Genomic DNA, 20744 nt, shown 5'->3' on the forward strand with positions numbered 1-20744 from the left:
AAGGCGGAGGCGCGGCTTTTGAATTTTACAATGGCCGCCGAGGCGCCGACGAAGAGGGCACGGGACGGAGGCAAGGCAAGGCACGGGACGGGACGGGACGGAGGCAAGGCACGACACGGGACGGAGGCAAGGCACGGCACGGGACGGAGGCAAGGAGGCAAGGCACGGGACGGAGGCTCGGGACAAAGGCTCGGGACACAGGTAGGCTGGACACACACACACACACACACACACACACACACACACACACACACACACACACATGGATGGAGACACACACACACACAGGGATGGATGGATACACACACACACAGGGATGGATGGATGGATGGAGACACACACACACAGGGATGGATGGATGGAGACACACACACACAGGGATGGATGGATGGATGGATGGAGACACACACACACAGGGATGGATGGATGGATGGACACACACACACACAGGGATGGATGGACGGACACACAGGGATGGACGGACACACAGGGATGGACGGACACACAGGGATGGACGGACACACACACAGGGATGGACAGGCATGTCTCACCCTCGGCTTATACACGAGTCAATAAGTTTGCCAGTTTTTTTGGGGGTAAATTGGGGGCCTCGGCTTATATTCGGGTCGGCCTATACTCGAGTATATACGGTAACTTGTTCTCTGAACTTAATTTTTTTGGTTTCTTTATATGTATGGATTGCATGGGATGTTACTGACATGTGGTGAAACTTTCATGTCAATAGCACCTTCAGAAATATATTTACCTAGAAAAATTACGTGTTCAATACTTACATTACCCGCTATATATATAGGGCTCAGAGTTTCAAGGCCTGAGCTACTAAGCCCTAAGAGTTACTCGCCACCAGTTGCCCCATCTAAACCCTACCATGCTCCCTCCCTACACACCGCCTCGTAAATTATCTCATGAAATGACACTGTTGAATGTTTTATGCAGAATGAAGTTACAAAATAAGTATTTACAACAACAACTTTAACAATATTAACAGAAAGCATATTTCATTGATCTAAATAAAATTCAGAACAGCGCAGCTCAACTCACGCATGTGCAGTAGGAAATAGGCTGTGAAGCCGTAAGGTTCCCTATCTCTTAATAATGATGTTGGGTCGGCTTTGGGTACCGATATCGCGGCCTCTCAGGACAGATAAGTGTCCTTATATTAAAAGTCAACAGCTACAGTATTTGTAGCTGCTGACTTTTTATTTTTTTACCCAGACTGACCGCCGCTTTAAGGACCGAGCCTCTATTTGAGATCTGTTGTTTACAAGTTAAAATGATTTTTTTTTTCAAGAAAATTACTTAGAATTCCCAAACATTATATATTTTTTTTCAGACACCCTAGAGAATAAAATTGCAGTCTTTCCAATACTTTGTCACACCGTATTTGCGCAGCTGTCTTACAAGTGCAGTTTTTTGGGAAAAAATACACTTTTTTGAATTAAAAAACAAGACAACAGTAAAGTTAGCCCAATTTTTGTTATATTGTACAAGATAATTTTAGGCCGAGTAAATTGATACCCAAGATGTTATGCTTCAAAATTGAACCCGCTCGTGGAATGGCGACAAACTTTGACCCTTAAAAATCTCCATTGGTGACATTATAAAAATTTCTACAGGCTACCAGTTTTGAGTTACACAGGAGGTCTTTTGCGAGAATTATTGCTGTCACTCTAATGATTGTGGCAGTACTTCACATGTGTGATTTGAACATAGTTTTCATATGCGGGCGCTGCTTACATATGCATTCGCTTCTGCGCGCAAACTCAGTGGGACAGGATGCTTTACTTTTTTTATTATTATTTTGTTTATTTTTTATTTTTACACTGTCCACTAAAAAAAAAAAGTTTGGTTCACTTTTATTCCTATTAGAAGGAATGTAAACACCCCTTGTAATAGAAAAAAAAAGCATGACAGGACCCCTTTAACCACTACCCGCCTGCTGGCCGTCAAATGGTGGCTTGGCAGTGCGGCTCTCGTTCTGGGTGTATGTCATATGATGGCCCTCCAGGACGACCAATCTCGCACTCCCGTGGGGGTTTGATGGTGCGGTGTGTCAGTCACTGATCTCAGTAATGAGTCTCTGATGGAGGCTCTTTACCATGTGATCAGCCGTGTCCAATCACCATTTATCAGCTTTTCCTCACTCACGTCTGACAGACTGCTCTCCTGAGAGGGGGGGGGGGTCTGTGCTGATTGTTTATCAGTGCAGCACCCCTCGGATGCCCACCCAGGACCATCAGGATGCTGCCAGGACCACCAGGGATTGCCACCACACTGGATCACCAGGTATGCCACCCTAGACCACCAGGGAAATGCCAATCAGTGCCCAGGCAGTTGCCAATCGGTGCCCATCCCCAATGCCTGCCAGTGCCATCATTGATGCTTATCAATGCCATCTATCTGTGCCGCATTTCAGTGCCCATCAGTGCCCATCAGTGCCGCCTATCAGTGCCAATCAGTACCCAGCAGTGCCGCCTATCAGTGCCACCCATAAGTACCCATCCATGTAACCTTTCAGTGTCCATTATTGTCGCCTATCAGTGCCCACCAGTGCCACCCATGAGTGCCCATCAGTGCCGCCTATCAATGCCCATCAGTGCTGCATATCAGTGGCACCCATCAGTGCCGCCTACCAGTGCCCATCGTCAGTGCCCGCCAGTGCTCATCAGTGCCACCTCACTGGTGCCACCTCATATGTGCTACCTTATCAGTGCCCATAAGTGCCACCTTATCAGTGCACATCAGTAAAGGAGAAAATGTACTTATTTACAAAATTTGATAACAGGAAAAAAACAAAAACGTATTTTTTTCAAAAGTCTTTTTTTATTTGTTCAGCAAAAAATAAAAACCGCAGAGATGATCAAATACCACCAAAAGAAAGCTCTATTTGTGGGAACAAAATAATAAAAATTATTTTTGGGTATAGTGTAGCATGACTGTGCAATTGTCATTTAAACAGGGACATCGCTGAAAGCTGAAAATTGGCTTGGGCAGGAAGGTGTGCCACTGCTTGCTATTGAAATAGTTAACGTGAGATCTGGAGGTCAAAAAGACTTCCAGATCTCACATTTACACTTAAATGCAATACAAATAAAAAAAAAATTCTCCTTTAAGATCATTGGGTGGAAGTGACCTTTGACATCACTTCCATTATCCATTGGTATGGAGCAGAGTGGGTGCCATCTTTCCCTCACTTGGCTCCATGTCTCAGAGGGGAGAGGACCTGATCGGCTCTGCCGCTACCGATGGCCCCAGTAATCGGCGTAGACCACCGGGGTGTGCACCCGATAAAAGTGATCTTGCGGCGAATCCACCGCAGATACCACATTTATCTTAACGCGGACCGCCAGCTGTTTAAAGAGATACTGGGTTTATGGACGCTATCTGCTGCTATAACCCTGGTATTTAACTTCAAGCAGCCGACTTACAATGGTAGTGGGTGGTCTGCAAGTGGTTAAACTGCACTATGAAGGGACTCTTGCTACAGCAACTAATTCTGCGTACACACGACCGGACTTTCCGGCAGAAAGGGTCCGACGGAATCATTTCAACGGATATTCCGATCACGTGTGGGCTTCATCTGACTTTTTTTTTCAAAAATTCTGACGGACCTAGAAATAGAACATGTTTTAAATCTTTCCAACGGAATCAATTCCTATCGGGAAAACCGTTCGTCTGTATGCTATTCCGACGGACCAAAAATGACACAAGGGAAGCTATTGGCTACTGGCTATTGAACTACCTTTTTCTAGTCCTGTCGTACGTCATCGCGTTCTAAACGAATGGACTTTGGTGTGATCATGTGTAGGCAAGTCAGTTTCAGCGGAACTCCATCAGAACTCTATCGGAGAGACCGCCAGGGTTTATACTGACGGAAAGAATGGTCGTGTGTATGCGGCATAACTAGAGGACACTGAAGTACTGGTGTGGGAGGGTGGGGTGCTTTGTTTGTTCATATATATTATAATATATATTTCCCATCTTTTTCAAATCAGATTCAGATTACACATTGTACAACGTTTTTCCATGAATCAAGCACAAAAAAGCTTTGGAAGAGGAAGGAGCTTACAGATCAACGCATATCTTGTTTATGAAAGGAGTGACTAGAGTATGCAGAGAGTCTTCCAGGAGAAAAATAAATAAAGAGTTCTCTTATACAGTATATGACCAAAGTGGTACATTTCCAGAACTCATGCCTCCCCACTCGGGAAAGGAGAATGCCTTTTAGTGGTAAAATATTTAAACAAAAGCCAAAATCCCAGAAACACACAATCATTTGCTTTGGGCAACATTTTTTGTTTACAGGGTAACCCTTTATTAACACAATTTCTGTAAAATGCAAAGCAAGATTGCAACCTAGAGGTGTTCTATACACAGATGGTATACAGAACACCCCCAGAAATGTCATTTTCTGCTTGTGTGATTTGCTCACTGATTTTCCCAGAAGTCTGCACTAAGATATAAGTCAGTATTTAGCCATCTTCTGCAAGAAAAATTTAATTTTTCGTGCGATACTCCCAAAGATTTGATAATTTCTAAAGGGATGCAGACACTGCAATTTTCCTCATTAGAACACTGCAAGTGGTGCATCAACTAACTACTAGTGAAGAAAGTCACTCTCATTCACATCCACTTTTTTTTTTAACATGAGTTCTTTTTATTGAAAAAAAGTGTATGGTACATAAAGAAAAATAAAGGGTATTCACATAGAAACTTATGGTAATCTCAGTTTCACTTCTCATACATAATGTAAATACATGCCTCACATAGATAATCACATCAGTACATAGTGTTTGAATTATTATCGGAGCCATACAAACATCTCCATAGATCCACCCACCCCCCCTCACCCCATCCCGTCCATTCCCGGCTCATCTCCATATACTTAACAAAAGTATAAAACAATACTCATCTACAATCAGACTATTATGTGCATGTTGCAGAGTTTTTGAGCCACCTGTCCCAGACCTTCTCATATTTGGAGGGGCATCCCCTATGAGTGTATATAAGTTTCTTAAACAGCAAGACACTATTAATTTCCCAGAGCCATTGGGAGACCGTTGGAGGATCAGATCTCATCCAGACTGTGGCAATCATTTTCCGTGCAGAAAATAGGGTTTCATGTAAGAATGTTTTGGTGTATTTATTTGAGTCAGGATCTGGGAAGATGCCCAGAAGACACGGCTTTGGCTGAAGTGTAACGGGGAGCCCATTGTGTCATGTAGGAACCTGACCACCTGCAACCAATACGTTTGAATTTTAGGGCATTCCCACAAGAGATGAAAAAATGTACCGGGTACTTGTGCACACATGGGGCAAGTACTGGAATAGGTGCATTTGTATCTGGAAATCATAAGCGGCGTGAGTTATGCTCTGTGCGTTATAAAAACTTGGGTCAGCAGGTCAGAGTTTGGGCGAAACTAGTTTACAGGTGTCCAATGCATCACTCCATTCGTCATCTGTAATAGGCCCCAACTTCCTCTCCCATCTATTTTTAAGTGTATAAGCAGCCACGGTCATGGAAGGAAGCGACAACATAGCATAAAACTGTGAGATTAGTTTTTTGGGATCTGGGTTTTTTATAGCTGCCATCAGTGGGTTTGGGGGTAAAGATAGATCATCTAGGGGAAATTGGGCACGGTATGCATGACAAAGCTGTAAGTATCGATAGTAAAAGTGATTCGGGAGCCCGTATTCAGTCTGCAGGTCATGAAAGGATTTTAGTTTGCCACCAGAAAGCATGTGAGACAAATAAAAAATGCCCCTCCCGCACCACACTCCGCTATCCACGATCCGTCTAAACTCTGGGATAATCCCATTATTCCATATGGGGGTATATTCATGCAGGGGTGGCAGGCACAGTTTCGCAGAGGCAATGTGCCACACCTTCCTATACTGGTATAGAAGAGATGTAGTGACCACCTTCCTCCTCTCCCTCTCCGTTCCCCCAACAATCGCCACCATCGGGTCTAGAGTTAGTTTGGTCCATGCCGGGCATAGGAAATGTAGAAACCTGTCTTTGTCTGTTTTGTCTATATGAAACATCTGCGATATCTGAGATGCTAAATAATACAGATTAAAGTTCGGTATTGCCAGTCCCGCTAGGTCTGTGGGCTGCTTTAGTTTTTGCCATGGGAGTTTGTGCCTATTATTACCCCATACAAAGGGTTTCAAAAGAGCTTCCATCACCTTAAAATGTTTGAGGACCAGGTAGACAGGGGAGTGCCAGAGCATATACAAAATTTTTGGAAGAAGGACCATCTTAATCAGATTTGTACGACCCATTACCCCCAGTGGGAGACGTGCCCATAGCTGCGTCTTCTGTTTAATCATGTCAATTAAAGGAGTTATGTTAAATTTAATATAATCTAACGGGATTCTAGTCTCCCTGATTCCAAGATATTTAATGGTATCCACCCTCTGTAGAGAAAGCAGGGCCCTGTCTCTGGGAGGTGGAAAACTGTCCAGAGGAAGAATTTGGGACTTGTCCCAGTTGATTTTTAGACCAGAAAACTTGCCAAACTCTTCTATCAAGGGAGAGTGATTGAGCCGAGTCGTTTAGAAAAAGAGTATCATCAGCATAGGTACTGATCTTCTCCGTGATCCCATCCCAACACAAACCCACTATTCCCGTATGCGCACGGATCGCCATGGCTAACGGCCGCCAGTGCGTATAGCAAAGGCGATAAAGGGCACCCCTGTCTAGTGCCTCTAGAGAGGGGGAACTGCTCTGAGGGCCAGCCATTTGCCAAAACCTTGGCCACCGGATTCTGATAGAGCAACTGAATCCACTTAATAAATTTGGGCCCCATACCAAACTGGGCCAAGCAGGTGCATAAGTACTGCCACTCAACAGAATCAAACGCTTTGGCGGTGTCCAAGGCGACTATTATCCTAGTGCTGGCGTCATCGTGGAGGGTCTGGAGGTTAATAAATAGTCTCCGGAGGTTAAACGACATGTTTCTGCCCGGCATGAATCCTGCTTGATCCCCATGGATCAACGAGAGGATCACCTTGTTAAGGCGGATGGCAAGAACCTTAGCGAGTATCTTGACATCCACCTGCAGCAAAGAGGTGGGGCGGTAAGATTCCGGGAGGTGCGGGTCCTTCCCAGGTTTGGGGATAAGCACTATAGTGGCCTCTTTCATGGTTGCTGGAAGTTCGGAAGTTTCAAATATAGAGTTATATATTGCCAACAGCCTAGGGGCCAACAGCTCTACGTAGATAGAGTAGAATTCTATCGGTAGGCCATCTGAGCCTGGGGCTTTGGACGACGGAAACGCAGAAATGGCAGATACTATTTCATCACTTGTCAGAGGTGCTTCCAGTCCTAAAGTCTGTTCCTCAGTCAGTTGGGGAAAATGCAGCCTCATCAAAAAAGATTCCATCCGGGAGGGGTCATTTGAGGCATTAGAGGTGTAGAGAGAGATGAAGAAGTCACAAAACATCTGCATGACCCGCACGGGATCAGTCTCGAGCACACCCTGTAACGATCGGAGGGAGATCACCACATGGGGTCTCTCCTCACTATGAACTAGATAAGCCAACAGTTTCCCTGCTCATTCACCATGTTCAAATGACCTCTGCCTGAGAAAGAACAGCTTCTGTTTGGATTTTTCATAAAGAAATTGGTCTAGCGTTCTGGAACAAAGTCTAAAGCCTTGTACACATGGTCGGAGAATCCGCTGGAATGTGTCCTATCGGACCGTGTCGTCGGATAATCCGACTGTGTGTGGTATGCATCGGACTGATTCCGTCCGAATCTCCATCCGACCCAATTTTCCAACATGTTGGAAATATTTCCCGACCAACTGGGCCGGACGGACCTAATCCGATCATGTGTAGAGCATTTTCATTGGACCAAGTGCCACGCATGCTCAGATCAAATTCCTACATCAAAGCTATTGGCTACTAGCCTGAATGTAGTCCCATCGTAACGAAATTACGTCATCACGTTCTGAAAGATCGGATTTTTTGCCAATTTGGCCTGACCGTGTGTATGCAACAGTTTCGGACACAATCCGTCGGACTAAATCCGACGGGCAAAATCCGACGGATTTGGTTGCCAAAATCTCCGACCGTGTGTACGTGGGCTAAGGCTGCCTGCCTTTTCCGCCGAGGGGTCATTTTATAAAGTCCTGTTCCGCTATCTGTAAAGTGTGTGTTGCCTCAGCTATATTTGCTACAGAAGACCACTTTACCTTGTTGATTTGAGTCTGTAAGGTCATTCTAGCATGCAGTTTAAACGCTTCCCAGACTATATGTGGTCGTGCCGACCCCTCATTGGTCTCAAAAAATGCCCCCCAGCCCGATTCCAGGTCGCTATCCTCGGGGAGGAGAGTCAACCAGAAGGGATTGAGGCGCCACGTCGTCAAGGGGTGAGCGTGTCGTAAGGAGAGTGTTGCCCAGTATGGACAGTGGTCAGAGAGTGATCTGGGAAGTAGGCTTACGTCTGTGAGCCTAGGTAGGAGTGATTTGGAGAAGAGTATAAGGTCTTTTTGGGACATAGAATGGTGAGTGGCTGAGAAGCATGTAAATGCCCGCTGTGTTGGGTGTCTGATTCTCCACGAGTCCACCAGGTGGAAATCACGGAGAAGTCGGGCAAACCTGGTCAGTGGGGGGCACGGCGAGGCCTGGGTGGGGACCGCCATCCTATCTAGAGATTTGTCCAGTACATTATTAAAGTCCCCCATCAATACCACCGAAGCAGCGGGATGGAGAGTCATATAATTAAAATCCTCTGTCAATACACTAAACTGGAACGGTGGGGGTACATAAAAAGCCATTATAAAAAACATATCCCCACGCAGCTTTGCTTTTATAAATACAATTAAGGGGAAAGCACTGCGCTACGATTTAGTATATGTGGAAAAAGGCCACAACAGCCAAAAACAGCAGCCAACACCAAAAACAAACAAAGTTCAACAAACAAAATAATAAAAACAGTGTAGCGCTTCAATGATAAATGTGGTCAGCATAGATTATAAAAAAAAAAAGACAAAGATCATATGAATATGAATGCCTAAAGGAAAGTCCAACATTGGCCGCACATTCCACTATGTAGCAGGCATGAGGGTAACCGAACCGTCACAGAGGAGGGAAGTTGGACTAGGCGAGTGTATTCATGTAAATCTGCTTGACTGTAAACATCAGGAAAAAGTGGATAAAATACTTCTTACCGACTCAGTTGGACTCATACAGTCATATGACAGTTGAGTCTAGAAGGCTTTAGGTCACAGTCTGGGACCAAGGAGTACCAAGAGGGAAGTCTGTTGAGCTGATGGATGAGCTCCAAACAATTGTAGGCCCTATGATGGATCCTTTCAAATGGAACTTCAAGGTTGTTTGTAGTCAAGCTCAGACGTGGCCCGTTGTACTGATGCTCCAATCTCACCCGAATGGGGAGGGAGATGTTATAGAGGTTTAAGCCGGAGAAACGGGAAAAAGGAAAAAAGAAAAAAGGCTTCAATTGGCAGAAAAAAATTGGTTCTGAACCAGGTAACGATCCAACATCAGACATTATGCAGCCTGAGGCTATGGAGATGGAAAGAAGGTTAATATATGAACCCCCTCCACCCCAGCCCAGGCCTACTGGTCCCTCTAGAGTTAATGACTATGCACATAGATCCCCTGCCCAAGCCCAATACCCTAATTACCAAGGAAAAGGTTCCAAACCCCAAAACAAGGGCAAAGGCAGAAATAATCAGGGTCACGGCCAAGAGAGACATCATGGAAACACCTATGGTGGTTACCAACACACTCCCCGTGAATATAGCAGAACTCAGAGGGATGATAGACACAGTCACAGGAGGGAGGACTACCCACATAGCACTCCAATTCGTACTTACAATCGTTACCTACCCCTTAGGGATGAGGATCATTATGACTTCCAACGTGATCCCCCCCCCTATATGACATACAATGATGACCCTCCATTTAGACCCCCTTATAATCGCAATCATCCATCAGGGCCTCCTTACCATCAGGATTTTCACAGGGATACCCCCATACGTGGAGGAAACCAAAAACCAAACGAGGCACCAGAGGGGGGAGGCGCATCCAGCACAAAAAGAAAACGGACACAGTAGGTGCAGGCATCTTTAATTTAAGTTCAGTAACATTGTCAGCGAGTGAACAATGTATTCTAGATAAGGGCCTCAAATTTGTCCCACCTAGAAAACTCAATAAATTTAACACATTTATTGACGTGCACAAGTTCATCCGTAAGTTACACATTCAGAGACACTTTTTGTCTTCTCCAAGTACAATCAATAAGATTTCTGACCCCACATCTGTCAGGCATTCTGGGTTGAGCAATCCTTCTTTGTTCAACCCAGGTATCCTACCCCCATCTATTAATGTTTTTAAAAACCTTGTTTTAAATGATTTGGACAAGCTACCCATAAGAAGGACACATCAAGACCCTTCTATAGCACAGGGCCTCAAAACTCTATGTGAAAGGAAAAACCTTATCATTCGCCCTGCAGACAAGGGGGGCGGTATAGTGGTTTTAGATAAAACCCGCTATATTGAGGAAATGAATAGACTATTGAGCGATGTCACCACTTATAGCCCCCTACCAGGGGACCCTACTCTCAAATACAAAAAAGAACTCATACAGATCATAGACGAAGGTTTCTCTCTGAATATCCTAAATAAGAAAGAGAGAGAATTTATGATCCCACTGGCTCCCCGCATTCCAACAATATACCAACTTCCCAAGATTCATAAGGACTCCGTGAATCCACCTGGCCGCCCAATTGTGAGCGGTATAAATTCCATCACCTCGCGAATAGGGAAATACATAGATTCCTATCTTCAACCCTTGGTAAGGAACATACCATCCTATTTACAAGACACAGGTGACACAATCCGATTACTTGAAAGTATACAGTATCATGATGATCTCATCTTAGTTACAGCAGATGTCTCTGCGTTATATACTTGTATTCCGCAGGACTTAGGCCTAGGAGCTGCTGAACTGTTCCTTTCTAGGGATCCCACACTTTCTGTGATACATAGGAATTTCCTCATGCAATTACTAGAGTTTGCTATGTCTCACAACTATTTCTGGTTCCAGGGCAATTTTTACACCCAGACCCGATGGGTCGCCATGGGGGCCAAATATGCACCCAGCCTGGCCAATCTGTTTATGGCCCAGTGGGAGGAGGATGTCGTCTATGCCCTTAACAGGCCGGAATTGGTGCTGTGGGCTAGATATATAGACGACATCCTCCTCCTGTGGAGGGGCAGTCGGCCAGCCCTTGATATCTTCATGGCAACCCTTAATTCCAACGACCGAGGTATCCAGTTAACCTTCGAGGCCAGTACAACCAACATCCATTTCCTTGACTTAGAAGTCACGGTAGTGCAGAAACGCCTGGTCCTGAGAACCTTCTTTAAACCAACGGATCGGAATGGTTACATTCCTGTTGACAGCTGTCACCATCGCCAATGGCTTAGTTCCATCCCACGCAGTCAATTTCTCAGGCTCAGGCGCAACTGCACGAACGTTACTGATTTTATTTCCCAATCTTACACCATTCGTAAGAGGTTCCTGGATAAGGGCTATGATCCACACACCCTTGACGTTGAGATTCAAGCAGCTCTACACACTGATAGGACTTCTCTCACACAAAAGAAAGTCAAAACACGAATTAGTGACAAATTCAAATGGTCCTTTTTTACAACCTTTTCCACACAACATAATGATATAAAAAGAATCATTAATAGGCATTGGAAGGTACTACAAAGTGACAAAGTTTTGGGTGGGATCATCCCAGAGAAAGCTGGAACCATCTACAGGGGAGCTCGATCAATACAAAATGATATCGCTCCCAATGTAATTGATATCCCTAAACCGATACAATTTTTCCCACATAGCAAGGGATATTTTCCCTGTAGAAAATGTAACGTATGCCTACATAACATGTTGGGCAAGGGGAAAAGTGATTCTTTTACATCTTCAACCACTTCACGCAGGTACCTTATGAAACACTTTACTACTTGCGTTACCAGGTATATTGTTTATCTGATCACCTGCCCTTGCAACCAACAATATGTTGGTCGCACTATTCGCAACTTCTCTATTAGGGTCAACGAACATCTTAGTAAAATCAAAAAAGGGTGTGACAAACACCCGGTTCCGAGACATTATCTTGAAAAACACAATAGAGATCCCACAGGTACCCGCTTCCAAGTCATTGACAAATTTGTCCCAAACTGGAGAGGGGATTCATGCCTGAGGGGGGTGTCACGCCTTGAGACATTTTGGATTTATGAATTGAGGTGCTATTCCCCCTTCGGCATGAACACAGACTGGGACATCAACAGTTTTATTAATCAGGCTTAATTTATCTTGTCACGGATTATTATCACTACACATTACTTCTGTCCTTTATTTTGATCCGTATGCCATTTTGCTATTCACTTTGATTCACATGTTCATTTTTTCATTATTTCTTGGGTTTCTTTACATCAATTCACATAATATTTATTTTTTAGGGTATTTTATTTATATCCATTTTTTTGACCTTTAGTTCGTGTCTTTTAGGGCACAATGCTCACTTTACTCCATATACTCATGCACTTTATTTCACCTTTCCTTTCACATGTCCTCGGTCCCGTGTCCAAATCTAGATATATGCGATTATCATGCATTTTCTCTAGACCACGTGCGATTGGGGACCGATATTTCTCGATTAACTTAGATTTATATCTATTTTCGGCACTATTAGAAAATATACCATATGTACTAAACTCTAAGCTCACCCCTGTGTCACCGGCACCTCATGATCTTTTCCGGTGATTTTTTCCGGTCATTATGTGCGTAATTCACATTATTTGACTCATGTCACTATTTACTATATATTTTTTCTTAGACACCTCCCTATTGTTACCAGTTGTCCATTCTGGTTATGGTGTGTCGTCTGCTCGTTTTTGTTTTTTTGTCCTTTTATCCGTGACATCCTTTGAATTACAACTATTGTGATGCCTTAGTTGTTATGGTTGCGTCGGGCGTTTTTACTGGGCGTGACGTTGTGTCGCCACGCCTCCTGTATCCCCTTCGTTGCCCTGTTTTTTAGTGTCCCCGGATTCAATAATGCGCGTGACGTGACGTGACGGCGTCACTGGTCATGGCGCATGTGTAGAGCGGGCATACTTTTTGATTGGCTGCCCTGGTTATTGCCACGCCTTGCGGCGTGTGACGCTTACCACGAGGCAAACGGCGCCTAGTTACGTGGCCCCTCCCCTTCCTATTCCCTGTAGAGCTACTTGGTGCGTGACGTCCACACGCATACGCCCCCTATGTTTTGACAGAGTGACGTAGCGTGTGACGCCCGCACATGCACGCCTCTGCTCCGATGTGATAGGTCCTGACGTGGCTCTTTGCGATTGGCAGTGCGGAGCACGTACAGGGGAGGGATGGCGCCATGGCGGGTTGTCTCCCTCCCTCCCTCACATCTCTGTATAATGACGTACATATACATACGCCCTTGCTATTGGATAAGTGTGTCTTTTATCACTCTCACATTTAGTCATGTGACACACGCATGGAGGGATTGGCTGCGCCTTCTCTCTTTCATTGCACGTCTTCTGACCATGTGACCGGAACTTTAAACAATAGACCAGCACGTTAGGACTGTCACCATGGTTACGGATATACACTTTCTTGGCCACCTACGGTTAGTAAAATAAGCATGAGACATCTAAACTGCACAATGAGGAACATTATTATACAGACCCCCACAGTTCCATCTATTACACCACACAAACGCAAACAGGTCACTTTAGGTGATGTTGCAGTGTAGTCTATGTGGAATAGGTGGTGCATGTCAAAATTTTTTGCATTGGTGCTTGATGCGATTTCTGTGTATGCCTTTTATGTGTACTTGATTTTCTTGCACTTTTATGTTAGATGAGGCCACGAATAATATGATTAATTTAGGGATATTTATTTGTGAACATGGTGGCTTATTCTTATATTTTTGTCACTAAATCAATTTAATAGCTTGTAGGAGTGACATTTTTAGATTCTATTTATATTGATTTATTGCGTTTGAACATGTTTTTTCTGATTTGATCAAATGTTCATTGTATCTTTAAGAGGTTGTCCGAGATAGGATTCCCCGCCCTTTGGTAGGCGGAACCCCTCTCTGACTCCTTATATATTTGTTAGCAATGTGGTGGGCCCCAACATGCCCCTGTAGAAGACACATATGTCGAAACGCGTTGGGCGAGCTGTTGGCACCCTACATTGCTTTTAATTTCTATTTTAGACTTTTTATGTGATCACTAAGTCATTAATTATTTTTTGACTTCAATAAACCTACATTTTTTGTACCGTCTGACCTACACCATGTGGAGCCTTTTTTCTTTTTTCCTTTTTCCCGTTTCTCCGGCTTAAACCTCTATAACATCTCCCTCCCCATTCGGGTGAGATTGGAGCATCAGTACAACGGGCCACGTCTGAGCTTGACTACAAACAACCTTGAAGTTCCATTTGAAAGGATCCATCATAGGGCCTACAATTGTTTGGAGCTCATCCATCAGCTCAACAGACTTCCCTCTTGGTACTCCTTGGTCCCAGACTGTGACCTAAAGCCTTCTAGACTCAACTGTCATATGACTGTATGAGTCCAACTGAGTCGGTAAGAAGTATTTTATCCACTTTTTCCTGATGTTTACAGTCAAGCAGATTTACATGAATACACTCGCCTAGTCCAACTTCCCTCCTCTGTGACGGTTCGGTTACCCTCATGCCTGCTACATAGTGGAATGTGCGGCCAATGTTGGACTTTCCTTTAGGCATTCATATTCATATGATCTTTGTCTTTTTTTTTTTATAATCTATGCTGACCACATTTATCATTGAAGCGCTACACTGTTTTATAAATACAAATCTACCCAGCGGGTCAATAACAGAGTCCTGGAGCTCAAAGTGCGTGTGTTTAGCAATCAGTAAGGAGACTCCTCAGGAGTGGGTAGTATGTACAGAGTGATACGCCCAACCAATCCAAGGGCGCCGGAGCGCTCTAAGCATGAGACCTTCAGCATGTGTTTCCACTAAGGCCACTACATCTGCCTTCATTTTTTTAAGCTGCCCAAAAACGGCTGACCGCTTAATGGGGTCTCTCATTCCCCTCACATTCCAAGTGAGAAATTTCAGTGTGGCCATGGGTGCATACTAATCAATGGTGAGACTCCAGGAGACAGACCAACCCGCCAGGCCGGAGCAGCCAGGACCCTCCCCCCCAAACGGGAGAGGACCCCACCCGCACCATCAGACACATGTAGTACCATAGAAAACAATCGTATACAAACTCAAAAAGAACCTTTTTAACCCGTGAAAACCGTATACCCCCCCTCCCCGCCCTGCACTGACCCCATCTAGTGAAGGCATTAAACCCTAACTGCCAACAGGGCACAAACATTTTCCAACTCGGGAAGGAATAACATTGCAGCAAGAGAGTACCCGTAGAGGTGTCATGATAACAGAGCGAAGTATTATGCCATTCGTTCCAACCCGAGTGGTGCATAGTAAAATGTTGGGCGAAACTTTTCTGTATTATGTGACACTATAGGACTGTGCTCACAAAGCAAGGTGAGCTTGCTAATTAGTTGTTTTCCCCCGCCGGCAAGGAGGGTTCAAAAAAGTATGCTCCTGTGAAAAGTGGGAAAAATAAAATTAAAGTTTCAACACAGACATTGGTATGTTTAGCTGCAATATGCAATCAAATGTTACAGGGCCCCGTGTAGGGCAGGACACTCTTTCCAACGGAGATGTCGGCCAAAGTAACTATAACAGCTCCGTCTCCATCCTGTGAGGGAGGCCAGTCTAGAGTCGAGTGTCCCAGCACTCATGGGGAACTCAGCCTCCACCCTCGTGGGCGACTGTCTTGACCAGTGAGCAATGTACATATGCAGTCAGGCGCCCTGCCTTCACACGGCTGGCCCATCAGTGTGCGTAAATAAGGGAGGCTGTTAAACCACATGGGGCTGCATGGTAACATTCAGTGTCTCAGTATTTTTGGCCCTGGAGTGGTGGGTGCAGTAAGCATTGCTAGGGGATATGAGGAGATAGGGGTCCCAGTCCAGCAACACATACATAGTCAAAGATGACCAGGTGAGAGAAGAGGGGGCACTTCCAGAAAACAGCTGGCAGTGACAGACGAATTCCTACACATATACTCATCTGTTGGTATCTCAACGTTCCAGCCACGACAGCGCTGTCTCAGGATCCTCAAAAAAGTGGGCCTGGTCTGTACCTTCCACACGTAGGCGAGCAGGGAATAGCATAGCATATTTTATATTTTTGATTCGCAAGCGTCTTTTCACTTCCATAAAACGTTTGCGTTTTTTCTGAACTTCAGAAGAAAAATCAGGGAAAATTGCTACGGTTTTGTTTTCAAAAGGAATGTTCCCCTTTTCCCTGCTGAGACAGAGGATGGTGTCTCTGTCCCTGAAGTTTAGGAACTTGGCAATAAAGGTGCGGGGAGGCGCTCCCGGTGGGGGAGGATTACCCGACAGTCTATGTGTGCGTTCCACTGCAAACATGGCGGAGAATGAGTCCCTTCCGTAGGTGTCCAAAAGGAGCTTTTCCAAAAATGTCGGGGGGTCTCTGCCCTCCACCCCCTCTGGCAGGCCTATAAAGCGCAGATTACACCTGCAAATCCTATTCTCAATATCATCCTGTTTCTGTAGGATTTGATTCACTTGGTGTTGCATGGCCTCCTAGGAGATCTGCAGGGGGGGGGGGGGAGTCCTCTACATTACTCAGGTGGGTCTCAGCTTCAGTAACCCTCTCCCTTAATTTCTGGAAATCTTGCCTAACCAGCGATATATCAACTTTTACCTCTTCAATCCTGGCTGTGAGGTTGGTTTGGCACTTCTTGACATGCTGTAATAGCATCAAGGAGTCTGGCTGTGTCTGTGTTCCGCGCGTCCCCCTCCCCCTGCATGGCAGCGCCATCTTGGTCTGCTGGGCCTGCTTCATCATGCCGGCATTGAGACAATCTAGCGGCCGCTGAGTTGTTCCGTTTTGTCGGCAACATGTGCCCTGGGGTAGCCCGTTTCGCGGAGCAGTCAGAACGGAGAGAAAAGTGCAGTCTGCGTCTCAGGATATGTGATCAGGATATGCGGCCGGCGGAGCTCAGCTCACATGCGTCCTATCTCATGCCGCTCCAGGCCACGCCCCCACATTCACTTTGCACATTGACATTGACAAACAGCTTTCTCTTCAGAGCACAAACAGGCAAGAATTTACAAGTGTGTTAAAACCCTTGCAATGTAAATAGGTCAGGGGGAGGGGGTATTGTTTTTCCAACAAAAGTTACTCTTTAATTAAATGAGTGATTTGAAAATGAAAGTGATTGTAAACATTCAGATTTAAAAAAAAAAAAAAATTACAAACATGTCATACTTACCGGTACCTGCTCTGTGCAACTTTTTTCCCCTCCTCTTCCCGGAACCCCCGGTGCCACTCCTGGCTCCTCGCCCCCCCCCCCCCCACAAGTGCATCCTCATGCACGTGGTAAGTATAAGGGGACTGGACTGGAAGGGGGAGCTGCATACTGAAGGTTTTTACCTTAATGCAGAGAATGCATTACAAAAAATCTGCCTTTAAAACCACTTTAATATTAATAGGGACACATGGGGTAGATTTACTAATGCGGGTGCACTCAGAATTTGGTGCAGCTGTGCAGGGCAGCCAATCACCTTCTAATTTTTAGCTTGTTCAATTAAACTTTGGCAATAAAACCAGGAAGCTGATTGGTTTCTATGCAGAAGCGAGCCTGATTTTGCACTCTCCAGCTTTAGTAAATCAACCCCTAAGTTTCCTGTCAGTAAATCTGTTATTTTTCCACTTTCTGTAAAAGGGTGACAGTGCTGTTCATTCTGCAGTGAAATTGCACAGCACCATTGTCACCTGGACTTCAAGGAACTAACAAATTAAAGCCCGAATCCAGCTAATATGCTTTAAACAGGTACAGCAACAGCCCTTTTTTTCTGTTTATTTATTTTTTGTTTATTTTATATATTATTTTTTGTTTTGTTTTTTATTATTTTTAGTTATTTGTTTTTCTCTTCACGTTTGTTCAGGCTTTACGAGGTGATAGACATGGGCGCCGTCAAAAAATGTGTTTAGTTTCATCCGAAAAAAAAATTGTATTTCATAATTCATTTGTATTTCATAATTTCATAATTCATTCGTAAACTTTTCGTTAAAATAACAAAAGTTCTTTATGATGAATTTATCATTATGAGGGGTTCCCACCATCCCTGTGCTGTGCTGACTTGCTGGGTTTTTAACTTTTAGGTTTCGTAACAAATACGAATTTTCGTTATGAATTTGGATCCGAAATTCGTAAACAAAATTTCATATTTTGTATGGAATTCATATGCATAAAAATTCGTATTTCGGATTCGTACGAATTTCCGGAATTTCATACGAATTTTCGATTCGTACGAAACGAATCGCACATGTCTACGAGGTGACATTTTTGTCCTTCTTGCAACTTGGTGTCTCCTTTGTGTTTATTAAATATGAATCTATTTTGTATTTTAATTAATTGCTAACTTTGTCTATTAGAAGGCATGATATGTTGCATTTGGCATGAGAAGCACCTCTAAGTAGTTGTTGTGTAAATAGAAATCTATGCATGTTTGCTTCCACTCTTTTGTATTGTCCTCCTCCTCAAGGTTCAGGCTGGGGGGCTTGCATTGCATGGGCTTCAGTTTGGTTTCCGGAGAGAGAATGAAAGTGGACTGGAGGTGACGGCACTTTTGTTTTGCCATGCTGATGGGCAGTGTGCCCCAAATTGAGTGGGCAGCTGTGGGGGATGGGAGACCGCATTTTGTCCAGGCTCATATATAACCAATTCTGGCTTCGAGCTATAGATGCTGTGGCACCATCTTTGCATGAGGATTGATGGTGTGCTGGTTGGATAGCAAAGTATAGTGTTTGTTTGGGGAATTTACTGTTCTGTTTGGTTTAAAATCCAGCACTTTTTTATAAAATATACTGTATACAAACAGACAAAAACAATGATAATATTTTTTAGTGTGTTTTGTATATTTATTCATATATTTTGTTTATTTCTGATATGATTATGTATTGTTTGTCTTTATAGAATGCAATTTACTGTATACACAAACGGGGTGTGGATCCTGAAGAAGTGAATCCTTTGCAAATACTTTTCGACCTATAATGCCAAACACCATATACAGTACTGGTTATAGATAAAAGACCGGCACTTTTTAACAAGTTTGCTGATTTTTGTATGATTTTATCAATTTGGAATAATAAAAAGTTGATTTTATTTACCTGTGTGATTTCTCTGTGGCATAAGTAAAGTCCCATTTATCTATCTCTACTCTTCATTTGGAGATGCATAGGATGTTCCCTCCATTTTTTATTGCTAACAGGGATGGTATCCACTGAGAAATAAGAATATATTTTATAGACAGGGCCCCGTCACTCTGTTGTATTTATTTTTTAAATGGTTGCAAAGCAAGGCATATACAGAATGTGAACCAGGACCATTGAAAAGAATAGGAAGCCAAGTATCCCCCAAAATCAATGCCAGACCCTTCCGAGCATGCAGTCCGGCTGGCCAGGAAAGGAAGGGGAAGATTGGCGAGTGTTCCCCTTTCTGGACCATACCAGGCAACATGCCCTCAGCATTTGTTTTTATCCATCCTAACTAGGGATAAGCTTCAAGTTTGGTTCAAAAATGAGTTCAACCAAAAACCCAAGTTATGCATGGTTTTGGGAAATGGTGAACTAATGCCACCGTTTATGTCTATAGCAACCATTTACCAAAAATGCACTTCCTGGCCTCTAAGTTGTGGCCAACGCAAAGATGAGTAGACATGTTCCAGAATTTCTGAATTAAATAGTAACTAATTTAGTTAAAATTTGTTTTGTTTATTCGGTTTCCAACTAATTCCAAATTTTCTGAACCATTTGAATTGGATTGGTCAAAATATGATCGACCAATTCAATATATGTGTTAAGAATAGCTGGGACTGGTATGGATTTTAAGGGTAGGCCCACGCCAACATTTTAAAAAAAAATGGAGTGGGGTCCCCCCAAAATCCATGGCAGACCCTTCCGGGCATGCAGCCCGGCTGGCCAGGAAAGGAGGGGGGAGATTAGTGAGTGTCCCACTTTCTGGACCATACAATGCAACATGCCCTCAACATGGGGGGGTGTGCTGGGGCAGGGGGCTCTGCTCCCCCACCCCAAAGCACCTTGTTCACATGTTGATGAGGGCAAGGGCCTCAGTCCCGCAACTCTGGGTGGGGGCTTATTGGAATCTTGAAGCCCCCTTTAACAAGGATCCCAGATCCCAAAAGCCTAGGCTTTTTACCAGACAAGAAACAGGAAGTGGGCTGTATAAGGTATTTACTGGCAGAAAAAAATGTTTTACTATCCAAAGTTAAAACAACAATGACATATAGATGGAAAGATGAAAAAAATACAGAAGGTCCACTTTAACAATGTGGTAAATCTCGGTGAACAAACTGTAATGCACAAGCATGTGGTGATATGCTGCCTAGCTAACTTATAATAAATTAAAATATAACCTAAAAACATTAAATTATAAATGACTAAGCTGCAACCCTAAAACACTAAGCCCGACCTCCTTTTTTTAAAGATCTTAGAAAGTAAAAAAACAAAAACAGAAAGGTGAGCTGGGACCCAGCAGTTGACAGTA

The 20744-nt window shown here is 44.0% G+C and overlaps 1 long non-coding RNA gene across 1 annotated transcript in view; it reads left to right on the forward strand.

Annotated features, from left to right (window-relative positions):
* The window catches only part of LOC143998231 (uncharacterized), a 96982-nt gene extending 77735 nt beyond the window's left edge, over positions 1-19247 (forward strand). The window contains exon 4 of the long non-coding RNA XR_013277795.1: positions 19155-19247. This is a non-coding gene — a long non-coding RNA (uncharacterized LOC143998231). The remainder of the gene's footprint in view (positions 1-19154) is intronic.
* Positions 19248-20744: the final 1497 nt, after the last annotated feature.

The sequence above is a fragment of the Lithobates pipiens genome, unplaced genomic scaffold (genome assembly GCF_037356315.1).
Source record: "Lithobates pipiens isolate NorthernLeopardFrog02 unplaced genomic scaffold, aLitPip1_a1.2 Scaffold_19, whole genome shotgun sequence".
Lineage (NCBI taxonomy): Eukaryota > Metazoa > Chordata > Amphibia > Anura > Ranidae > Lithobates > Lithobates pipiens.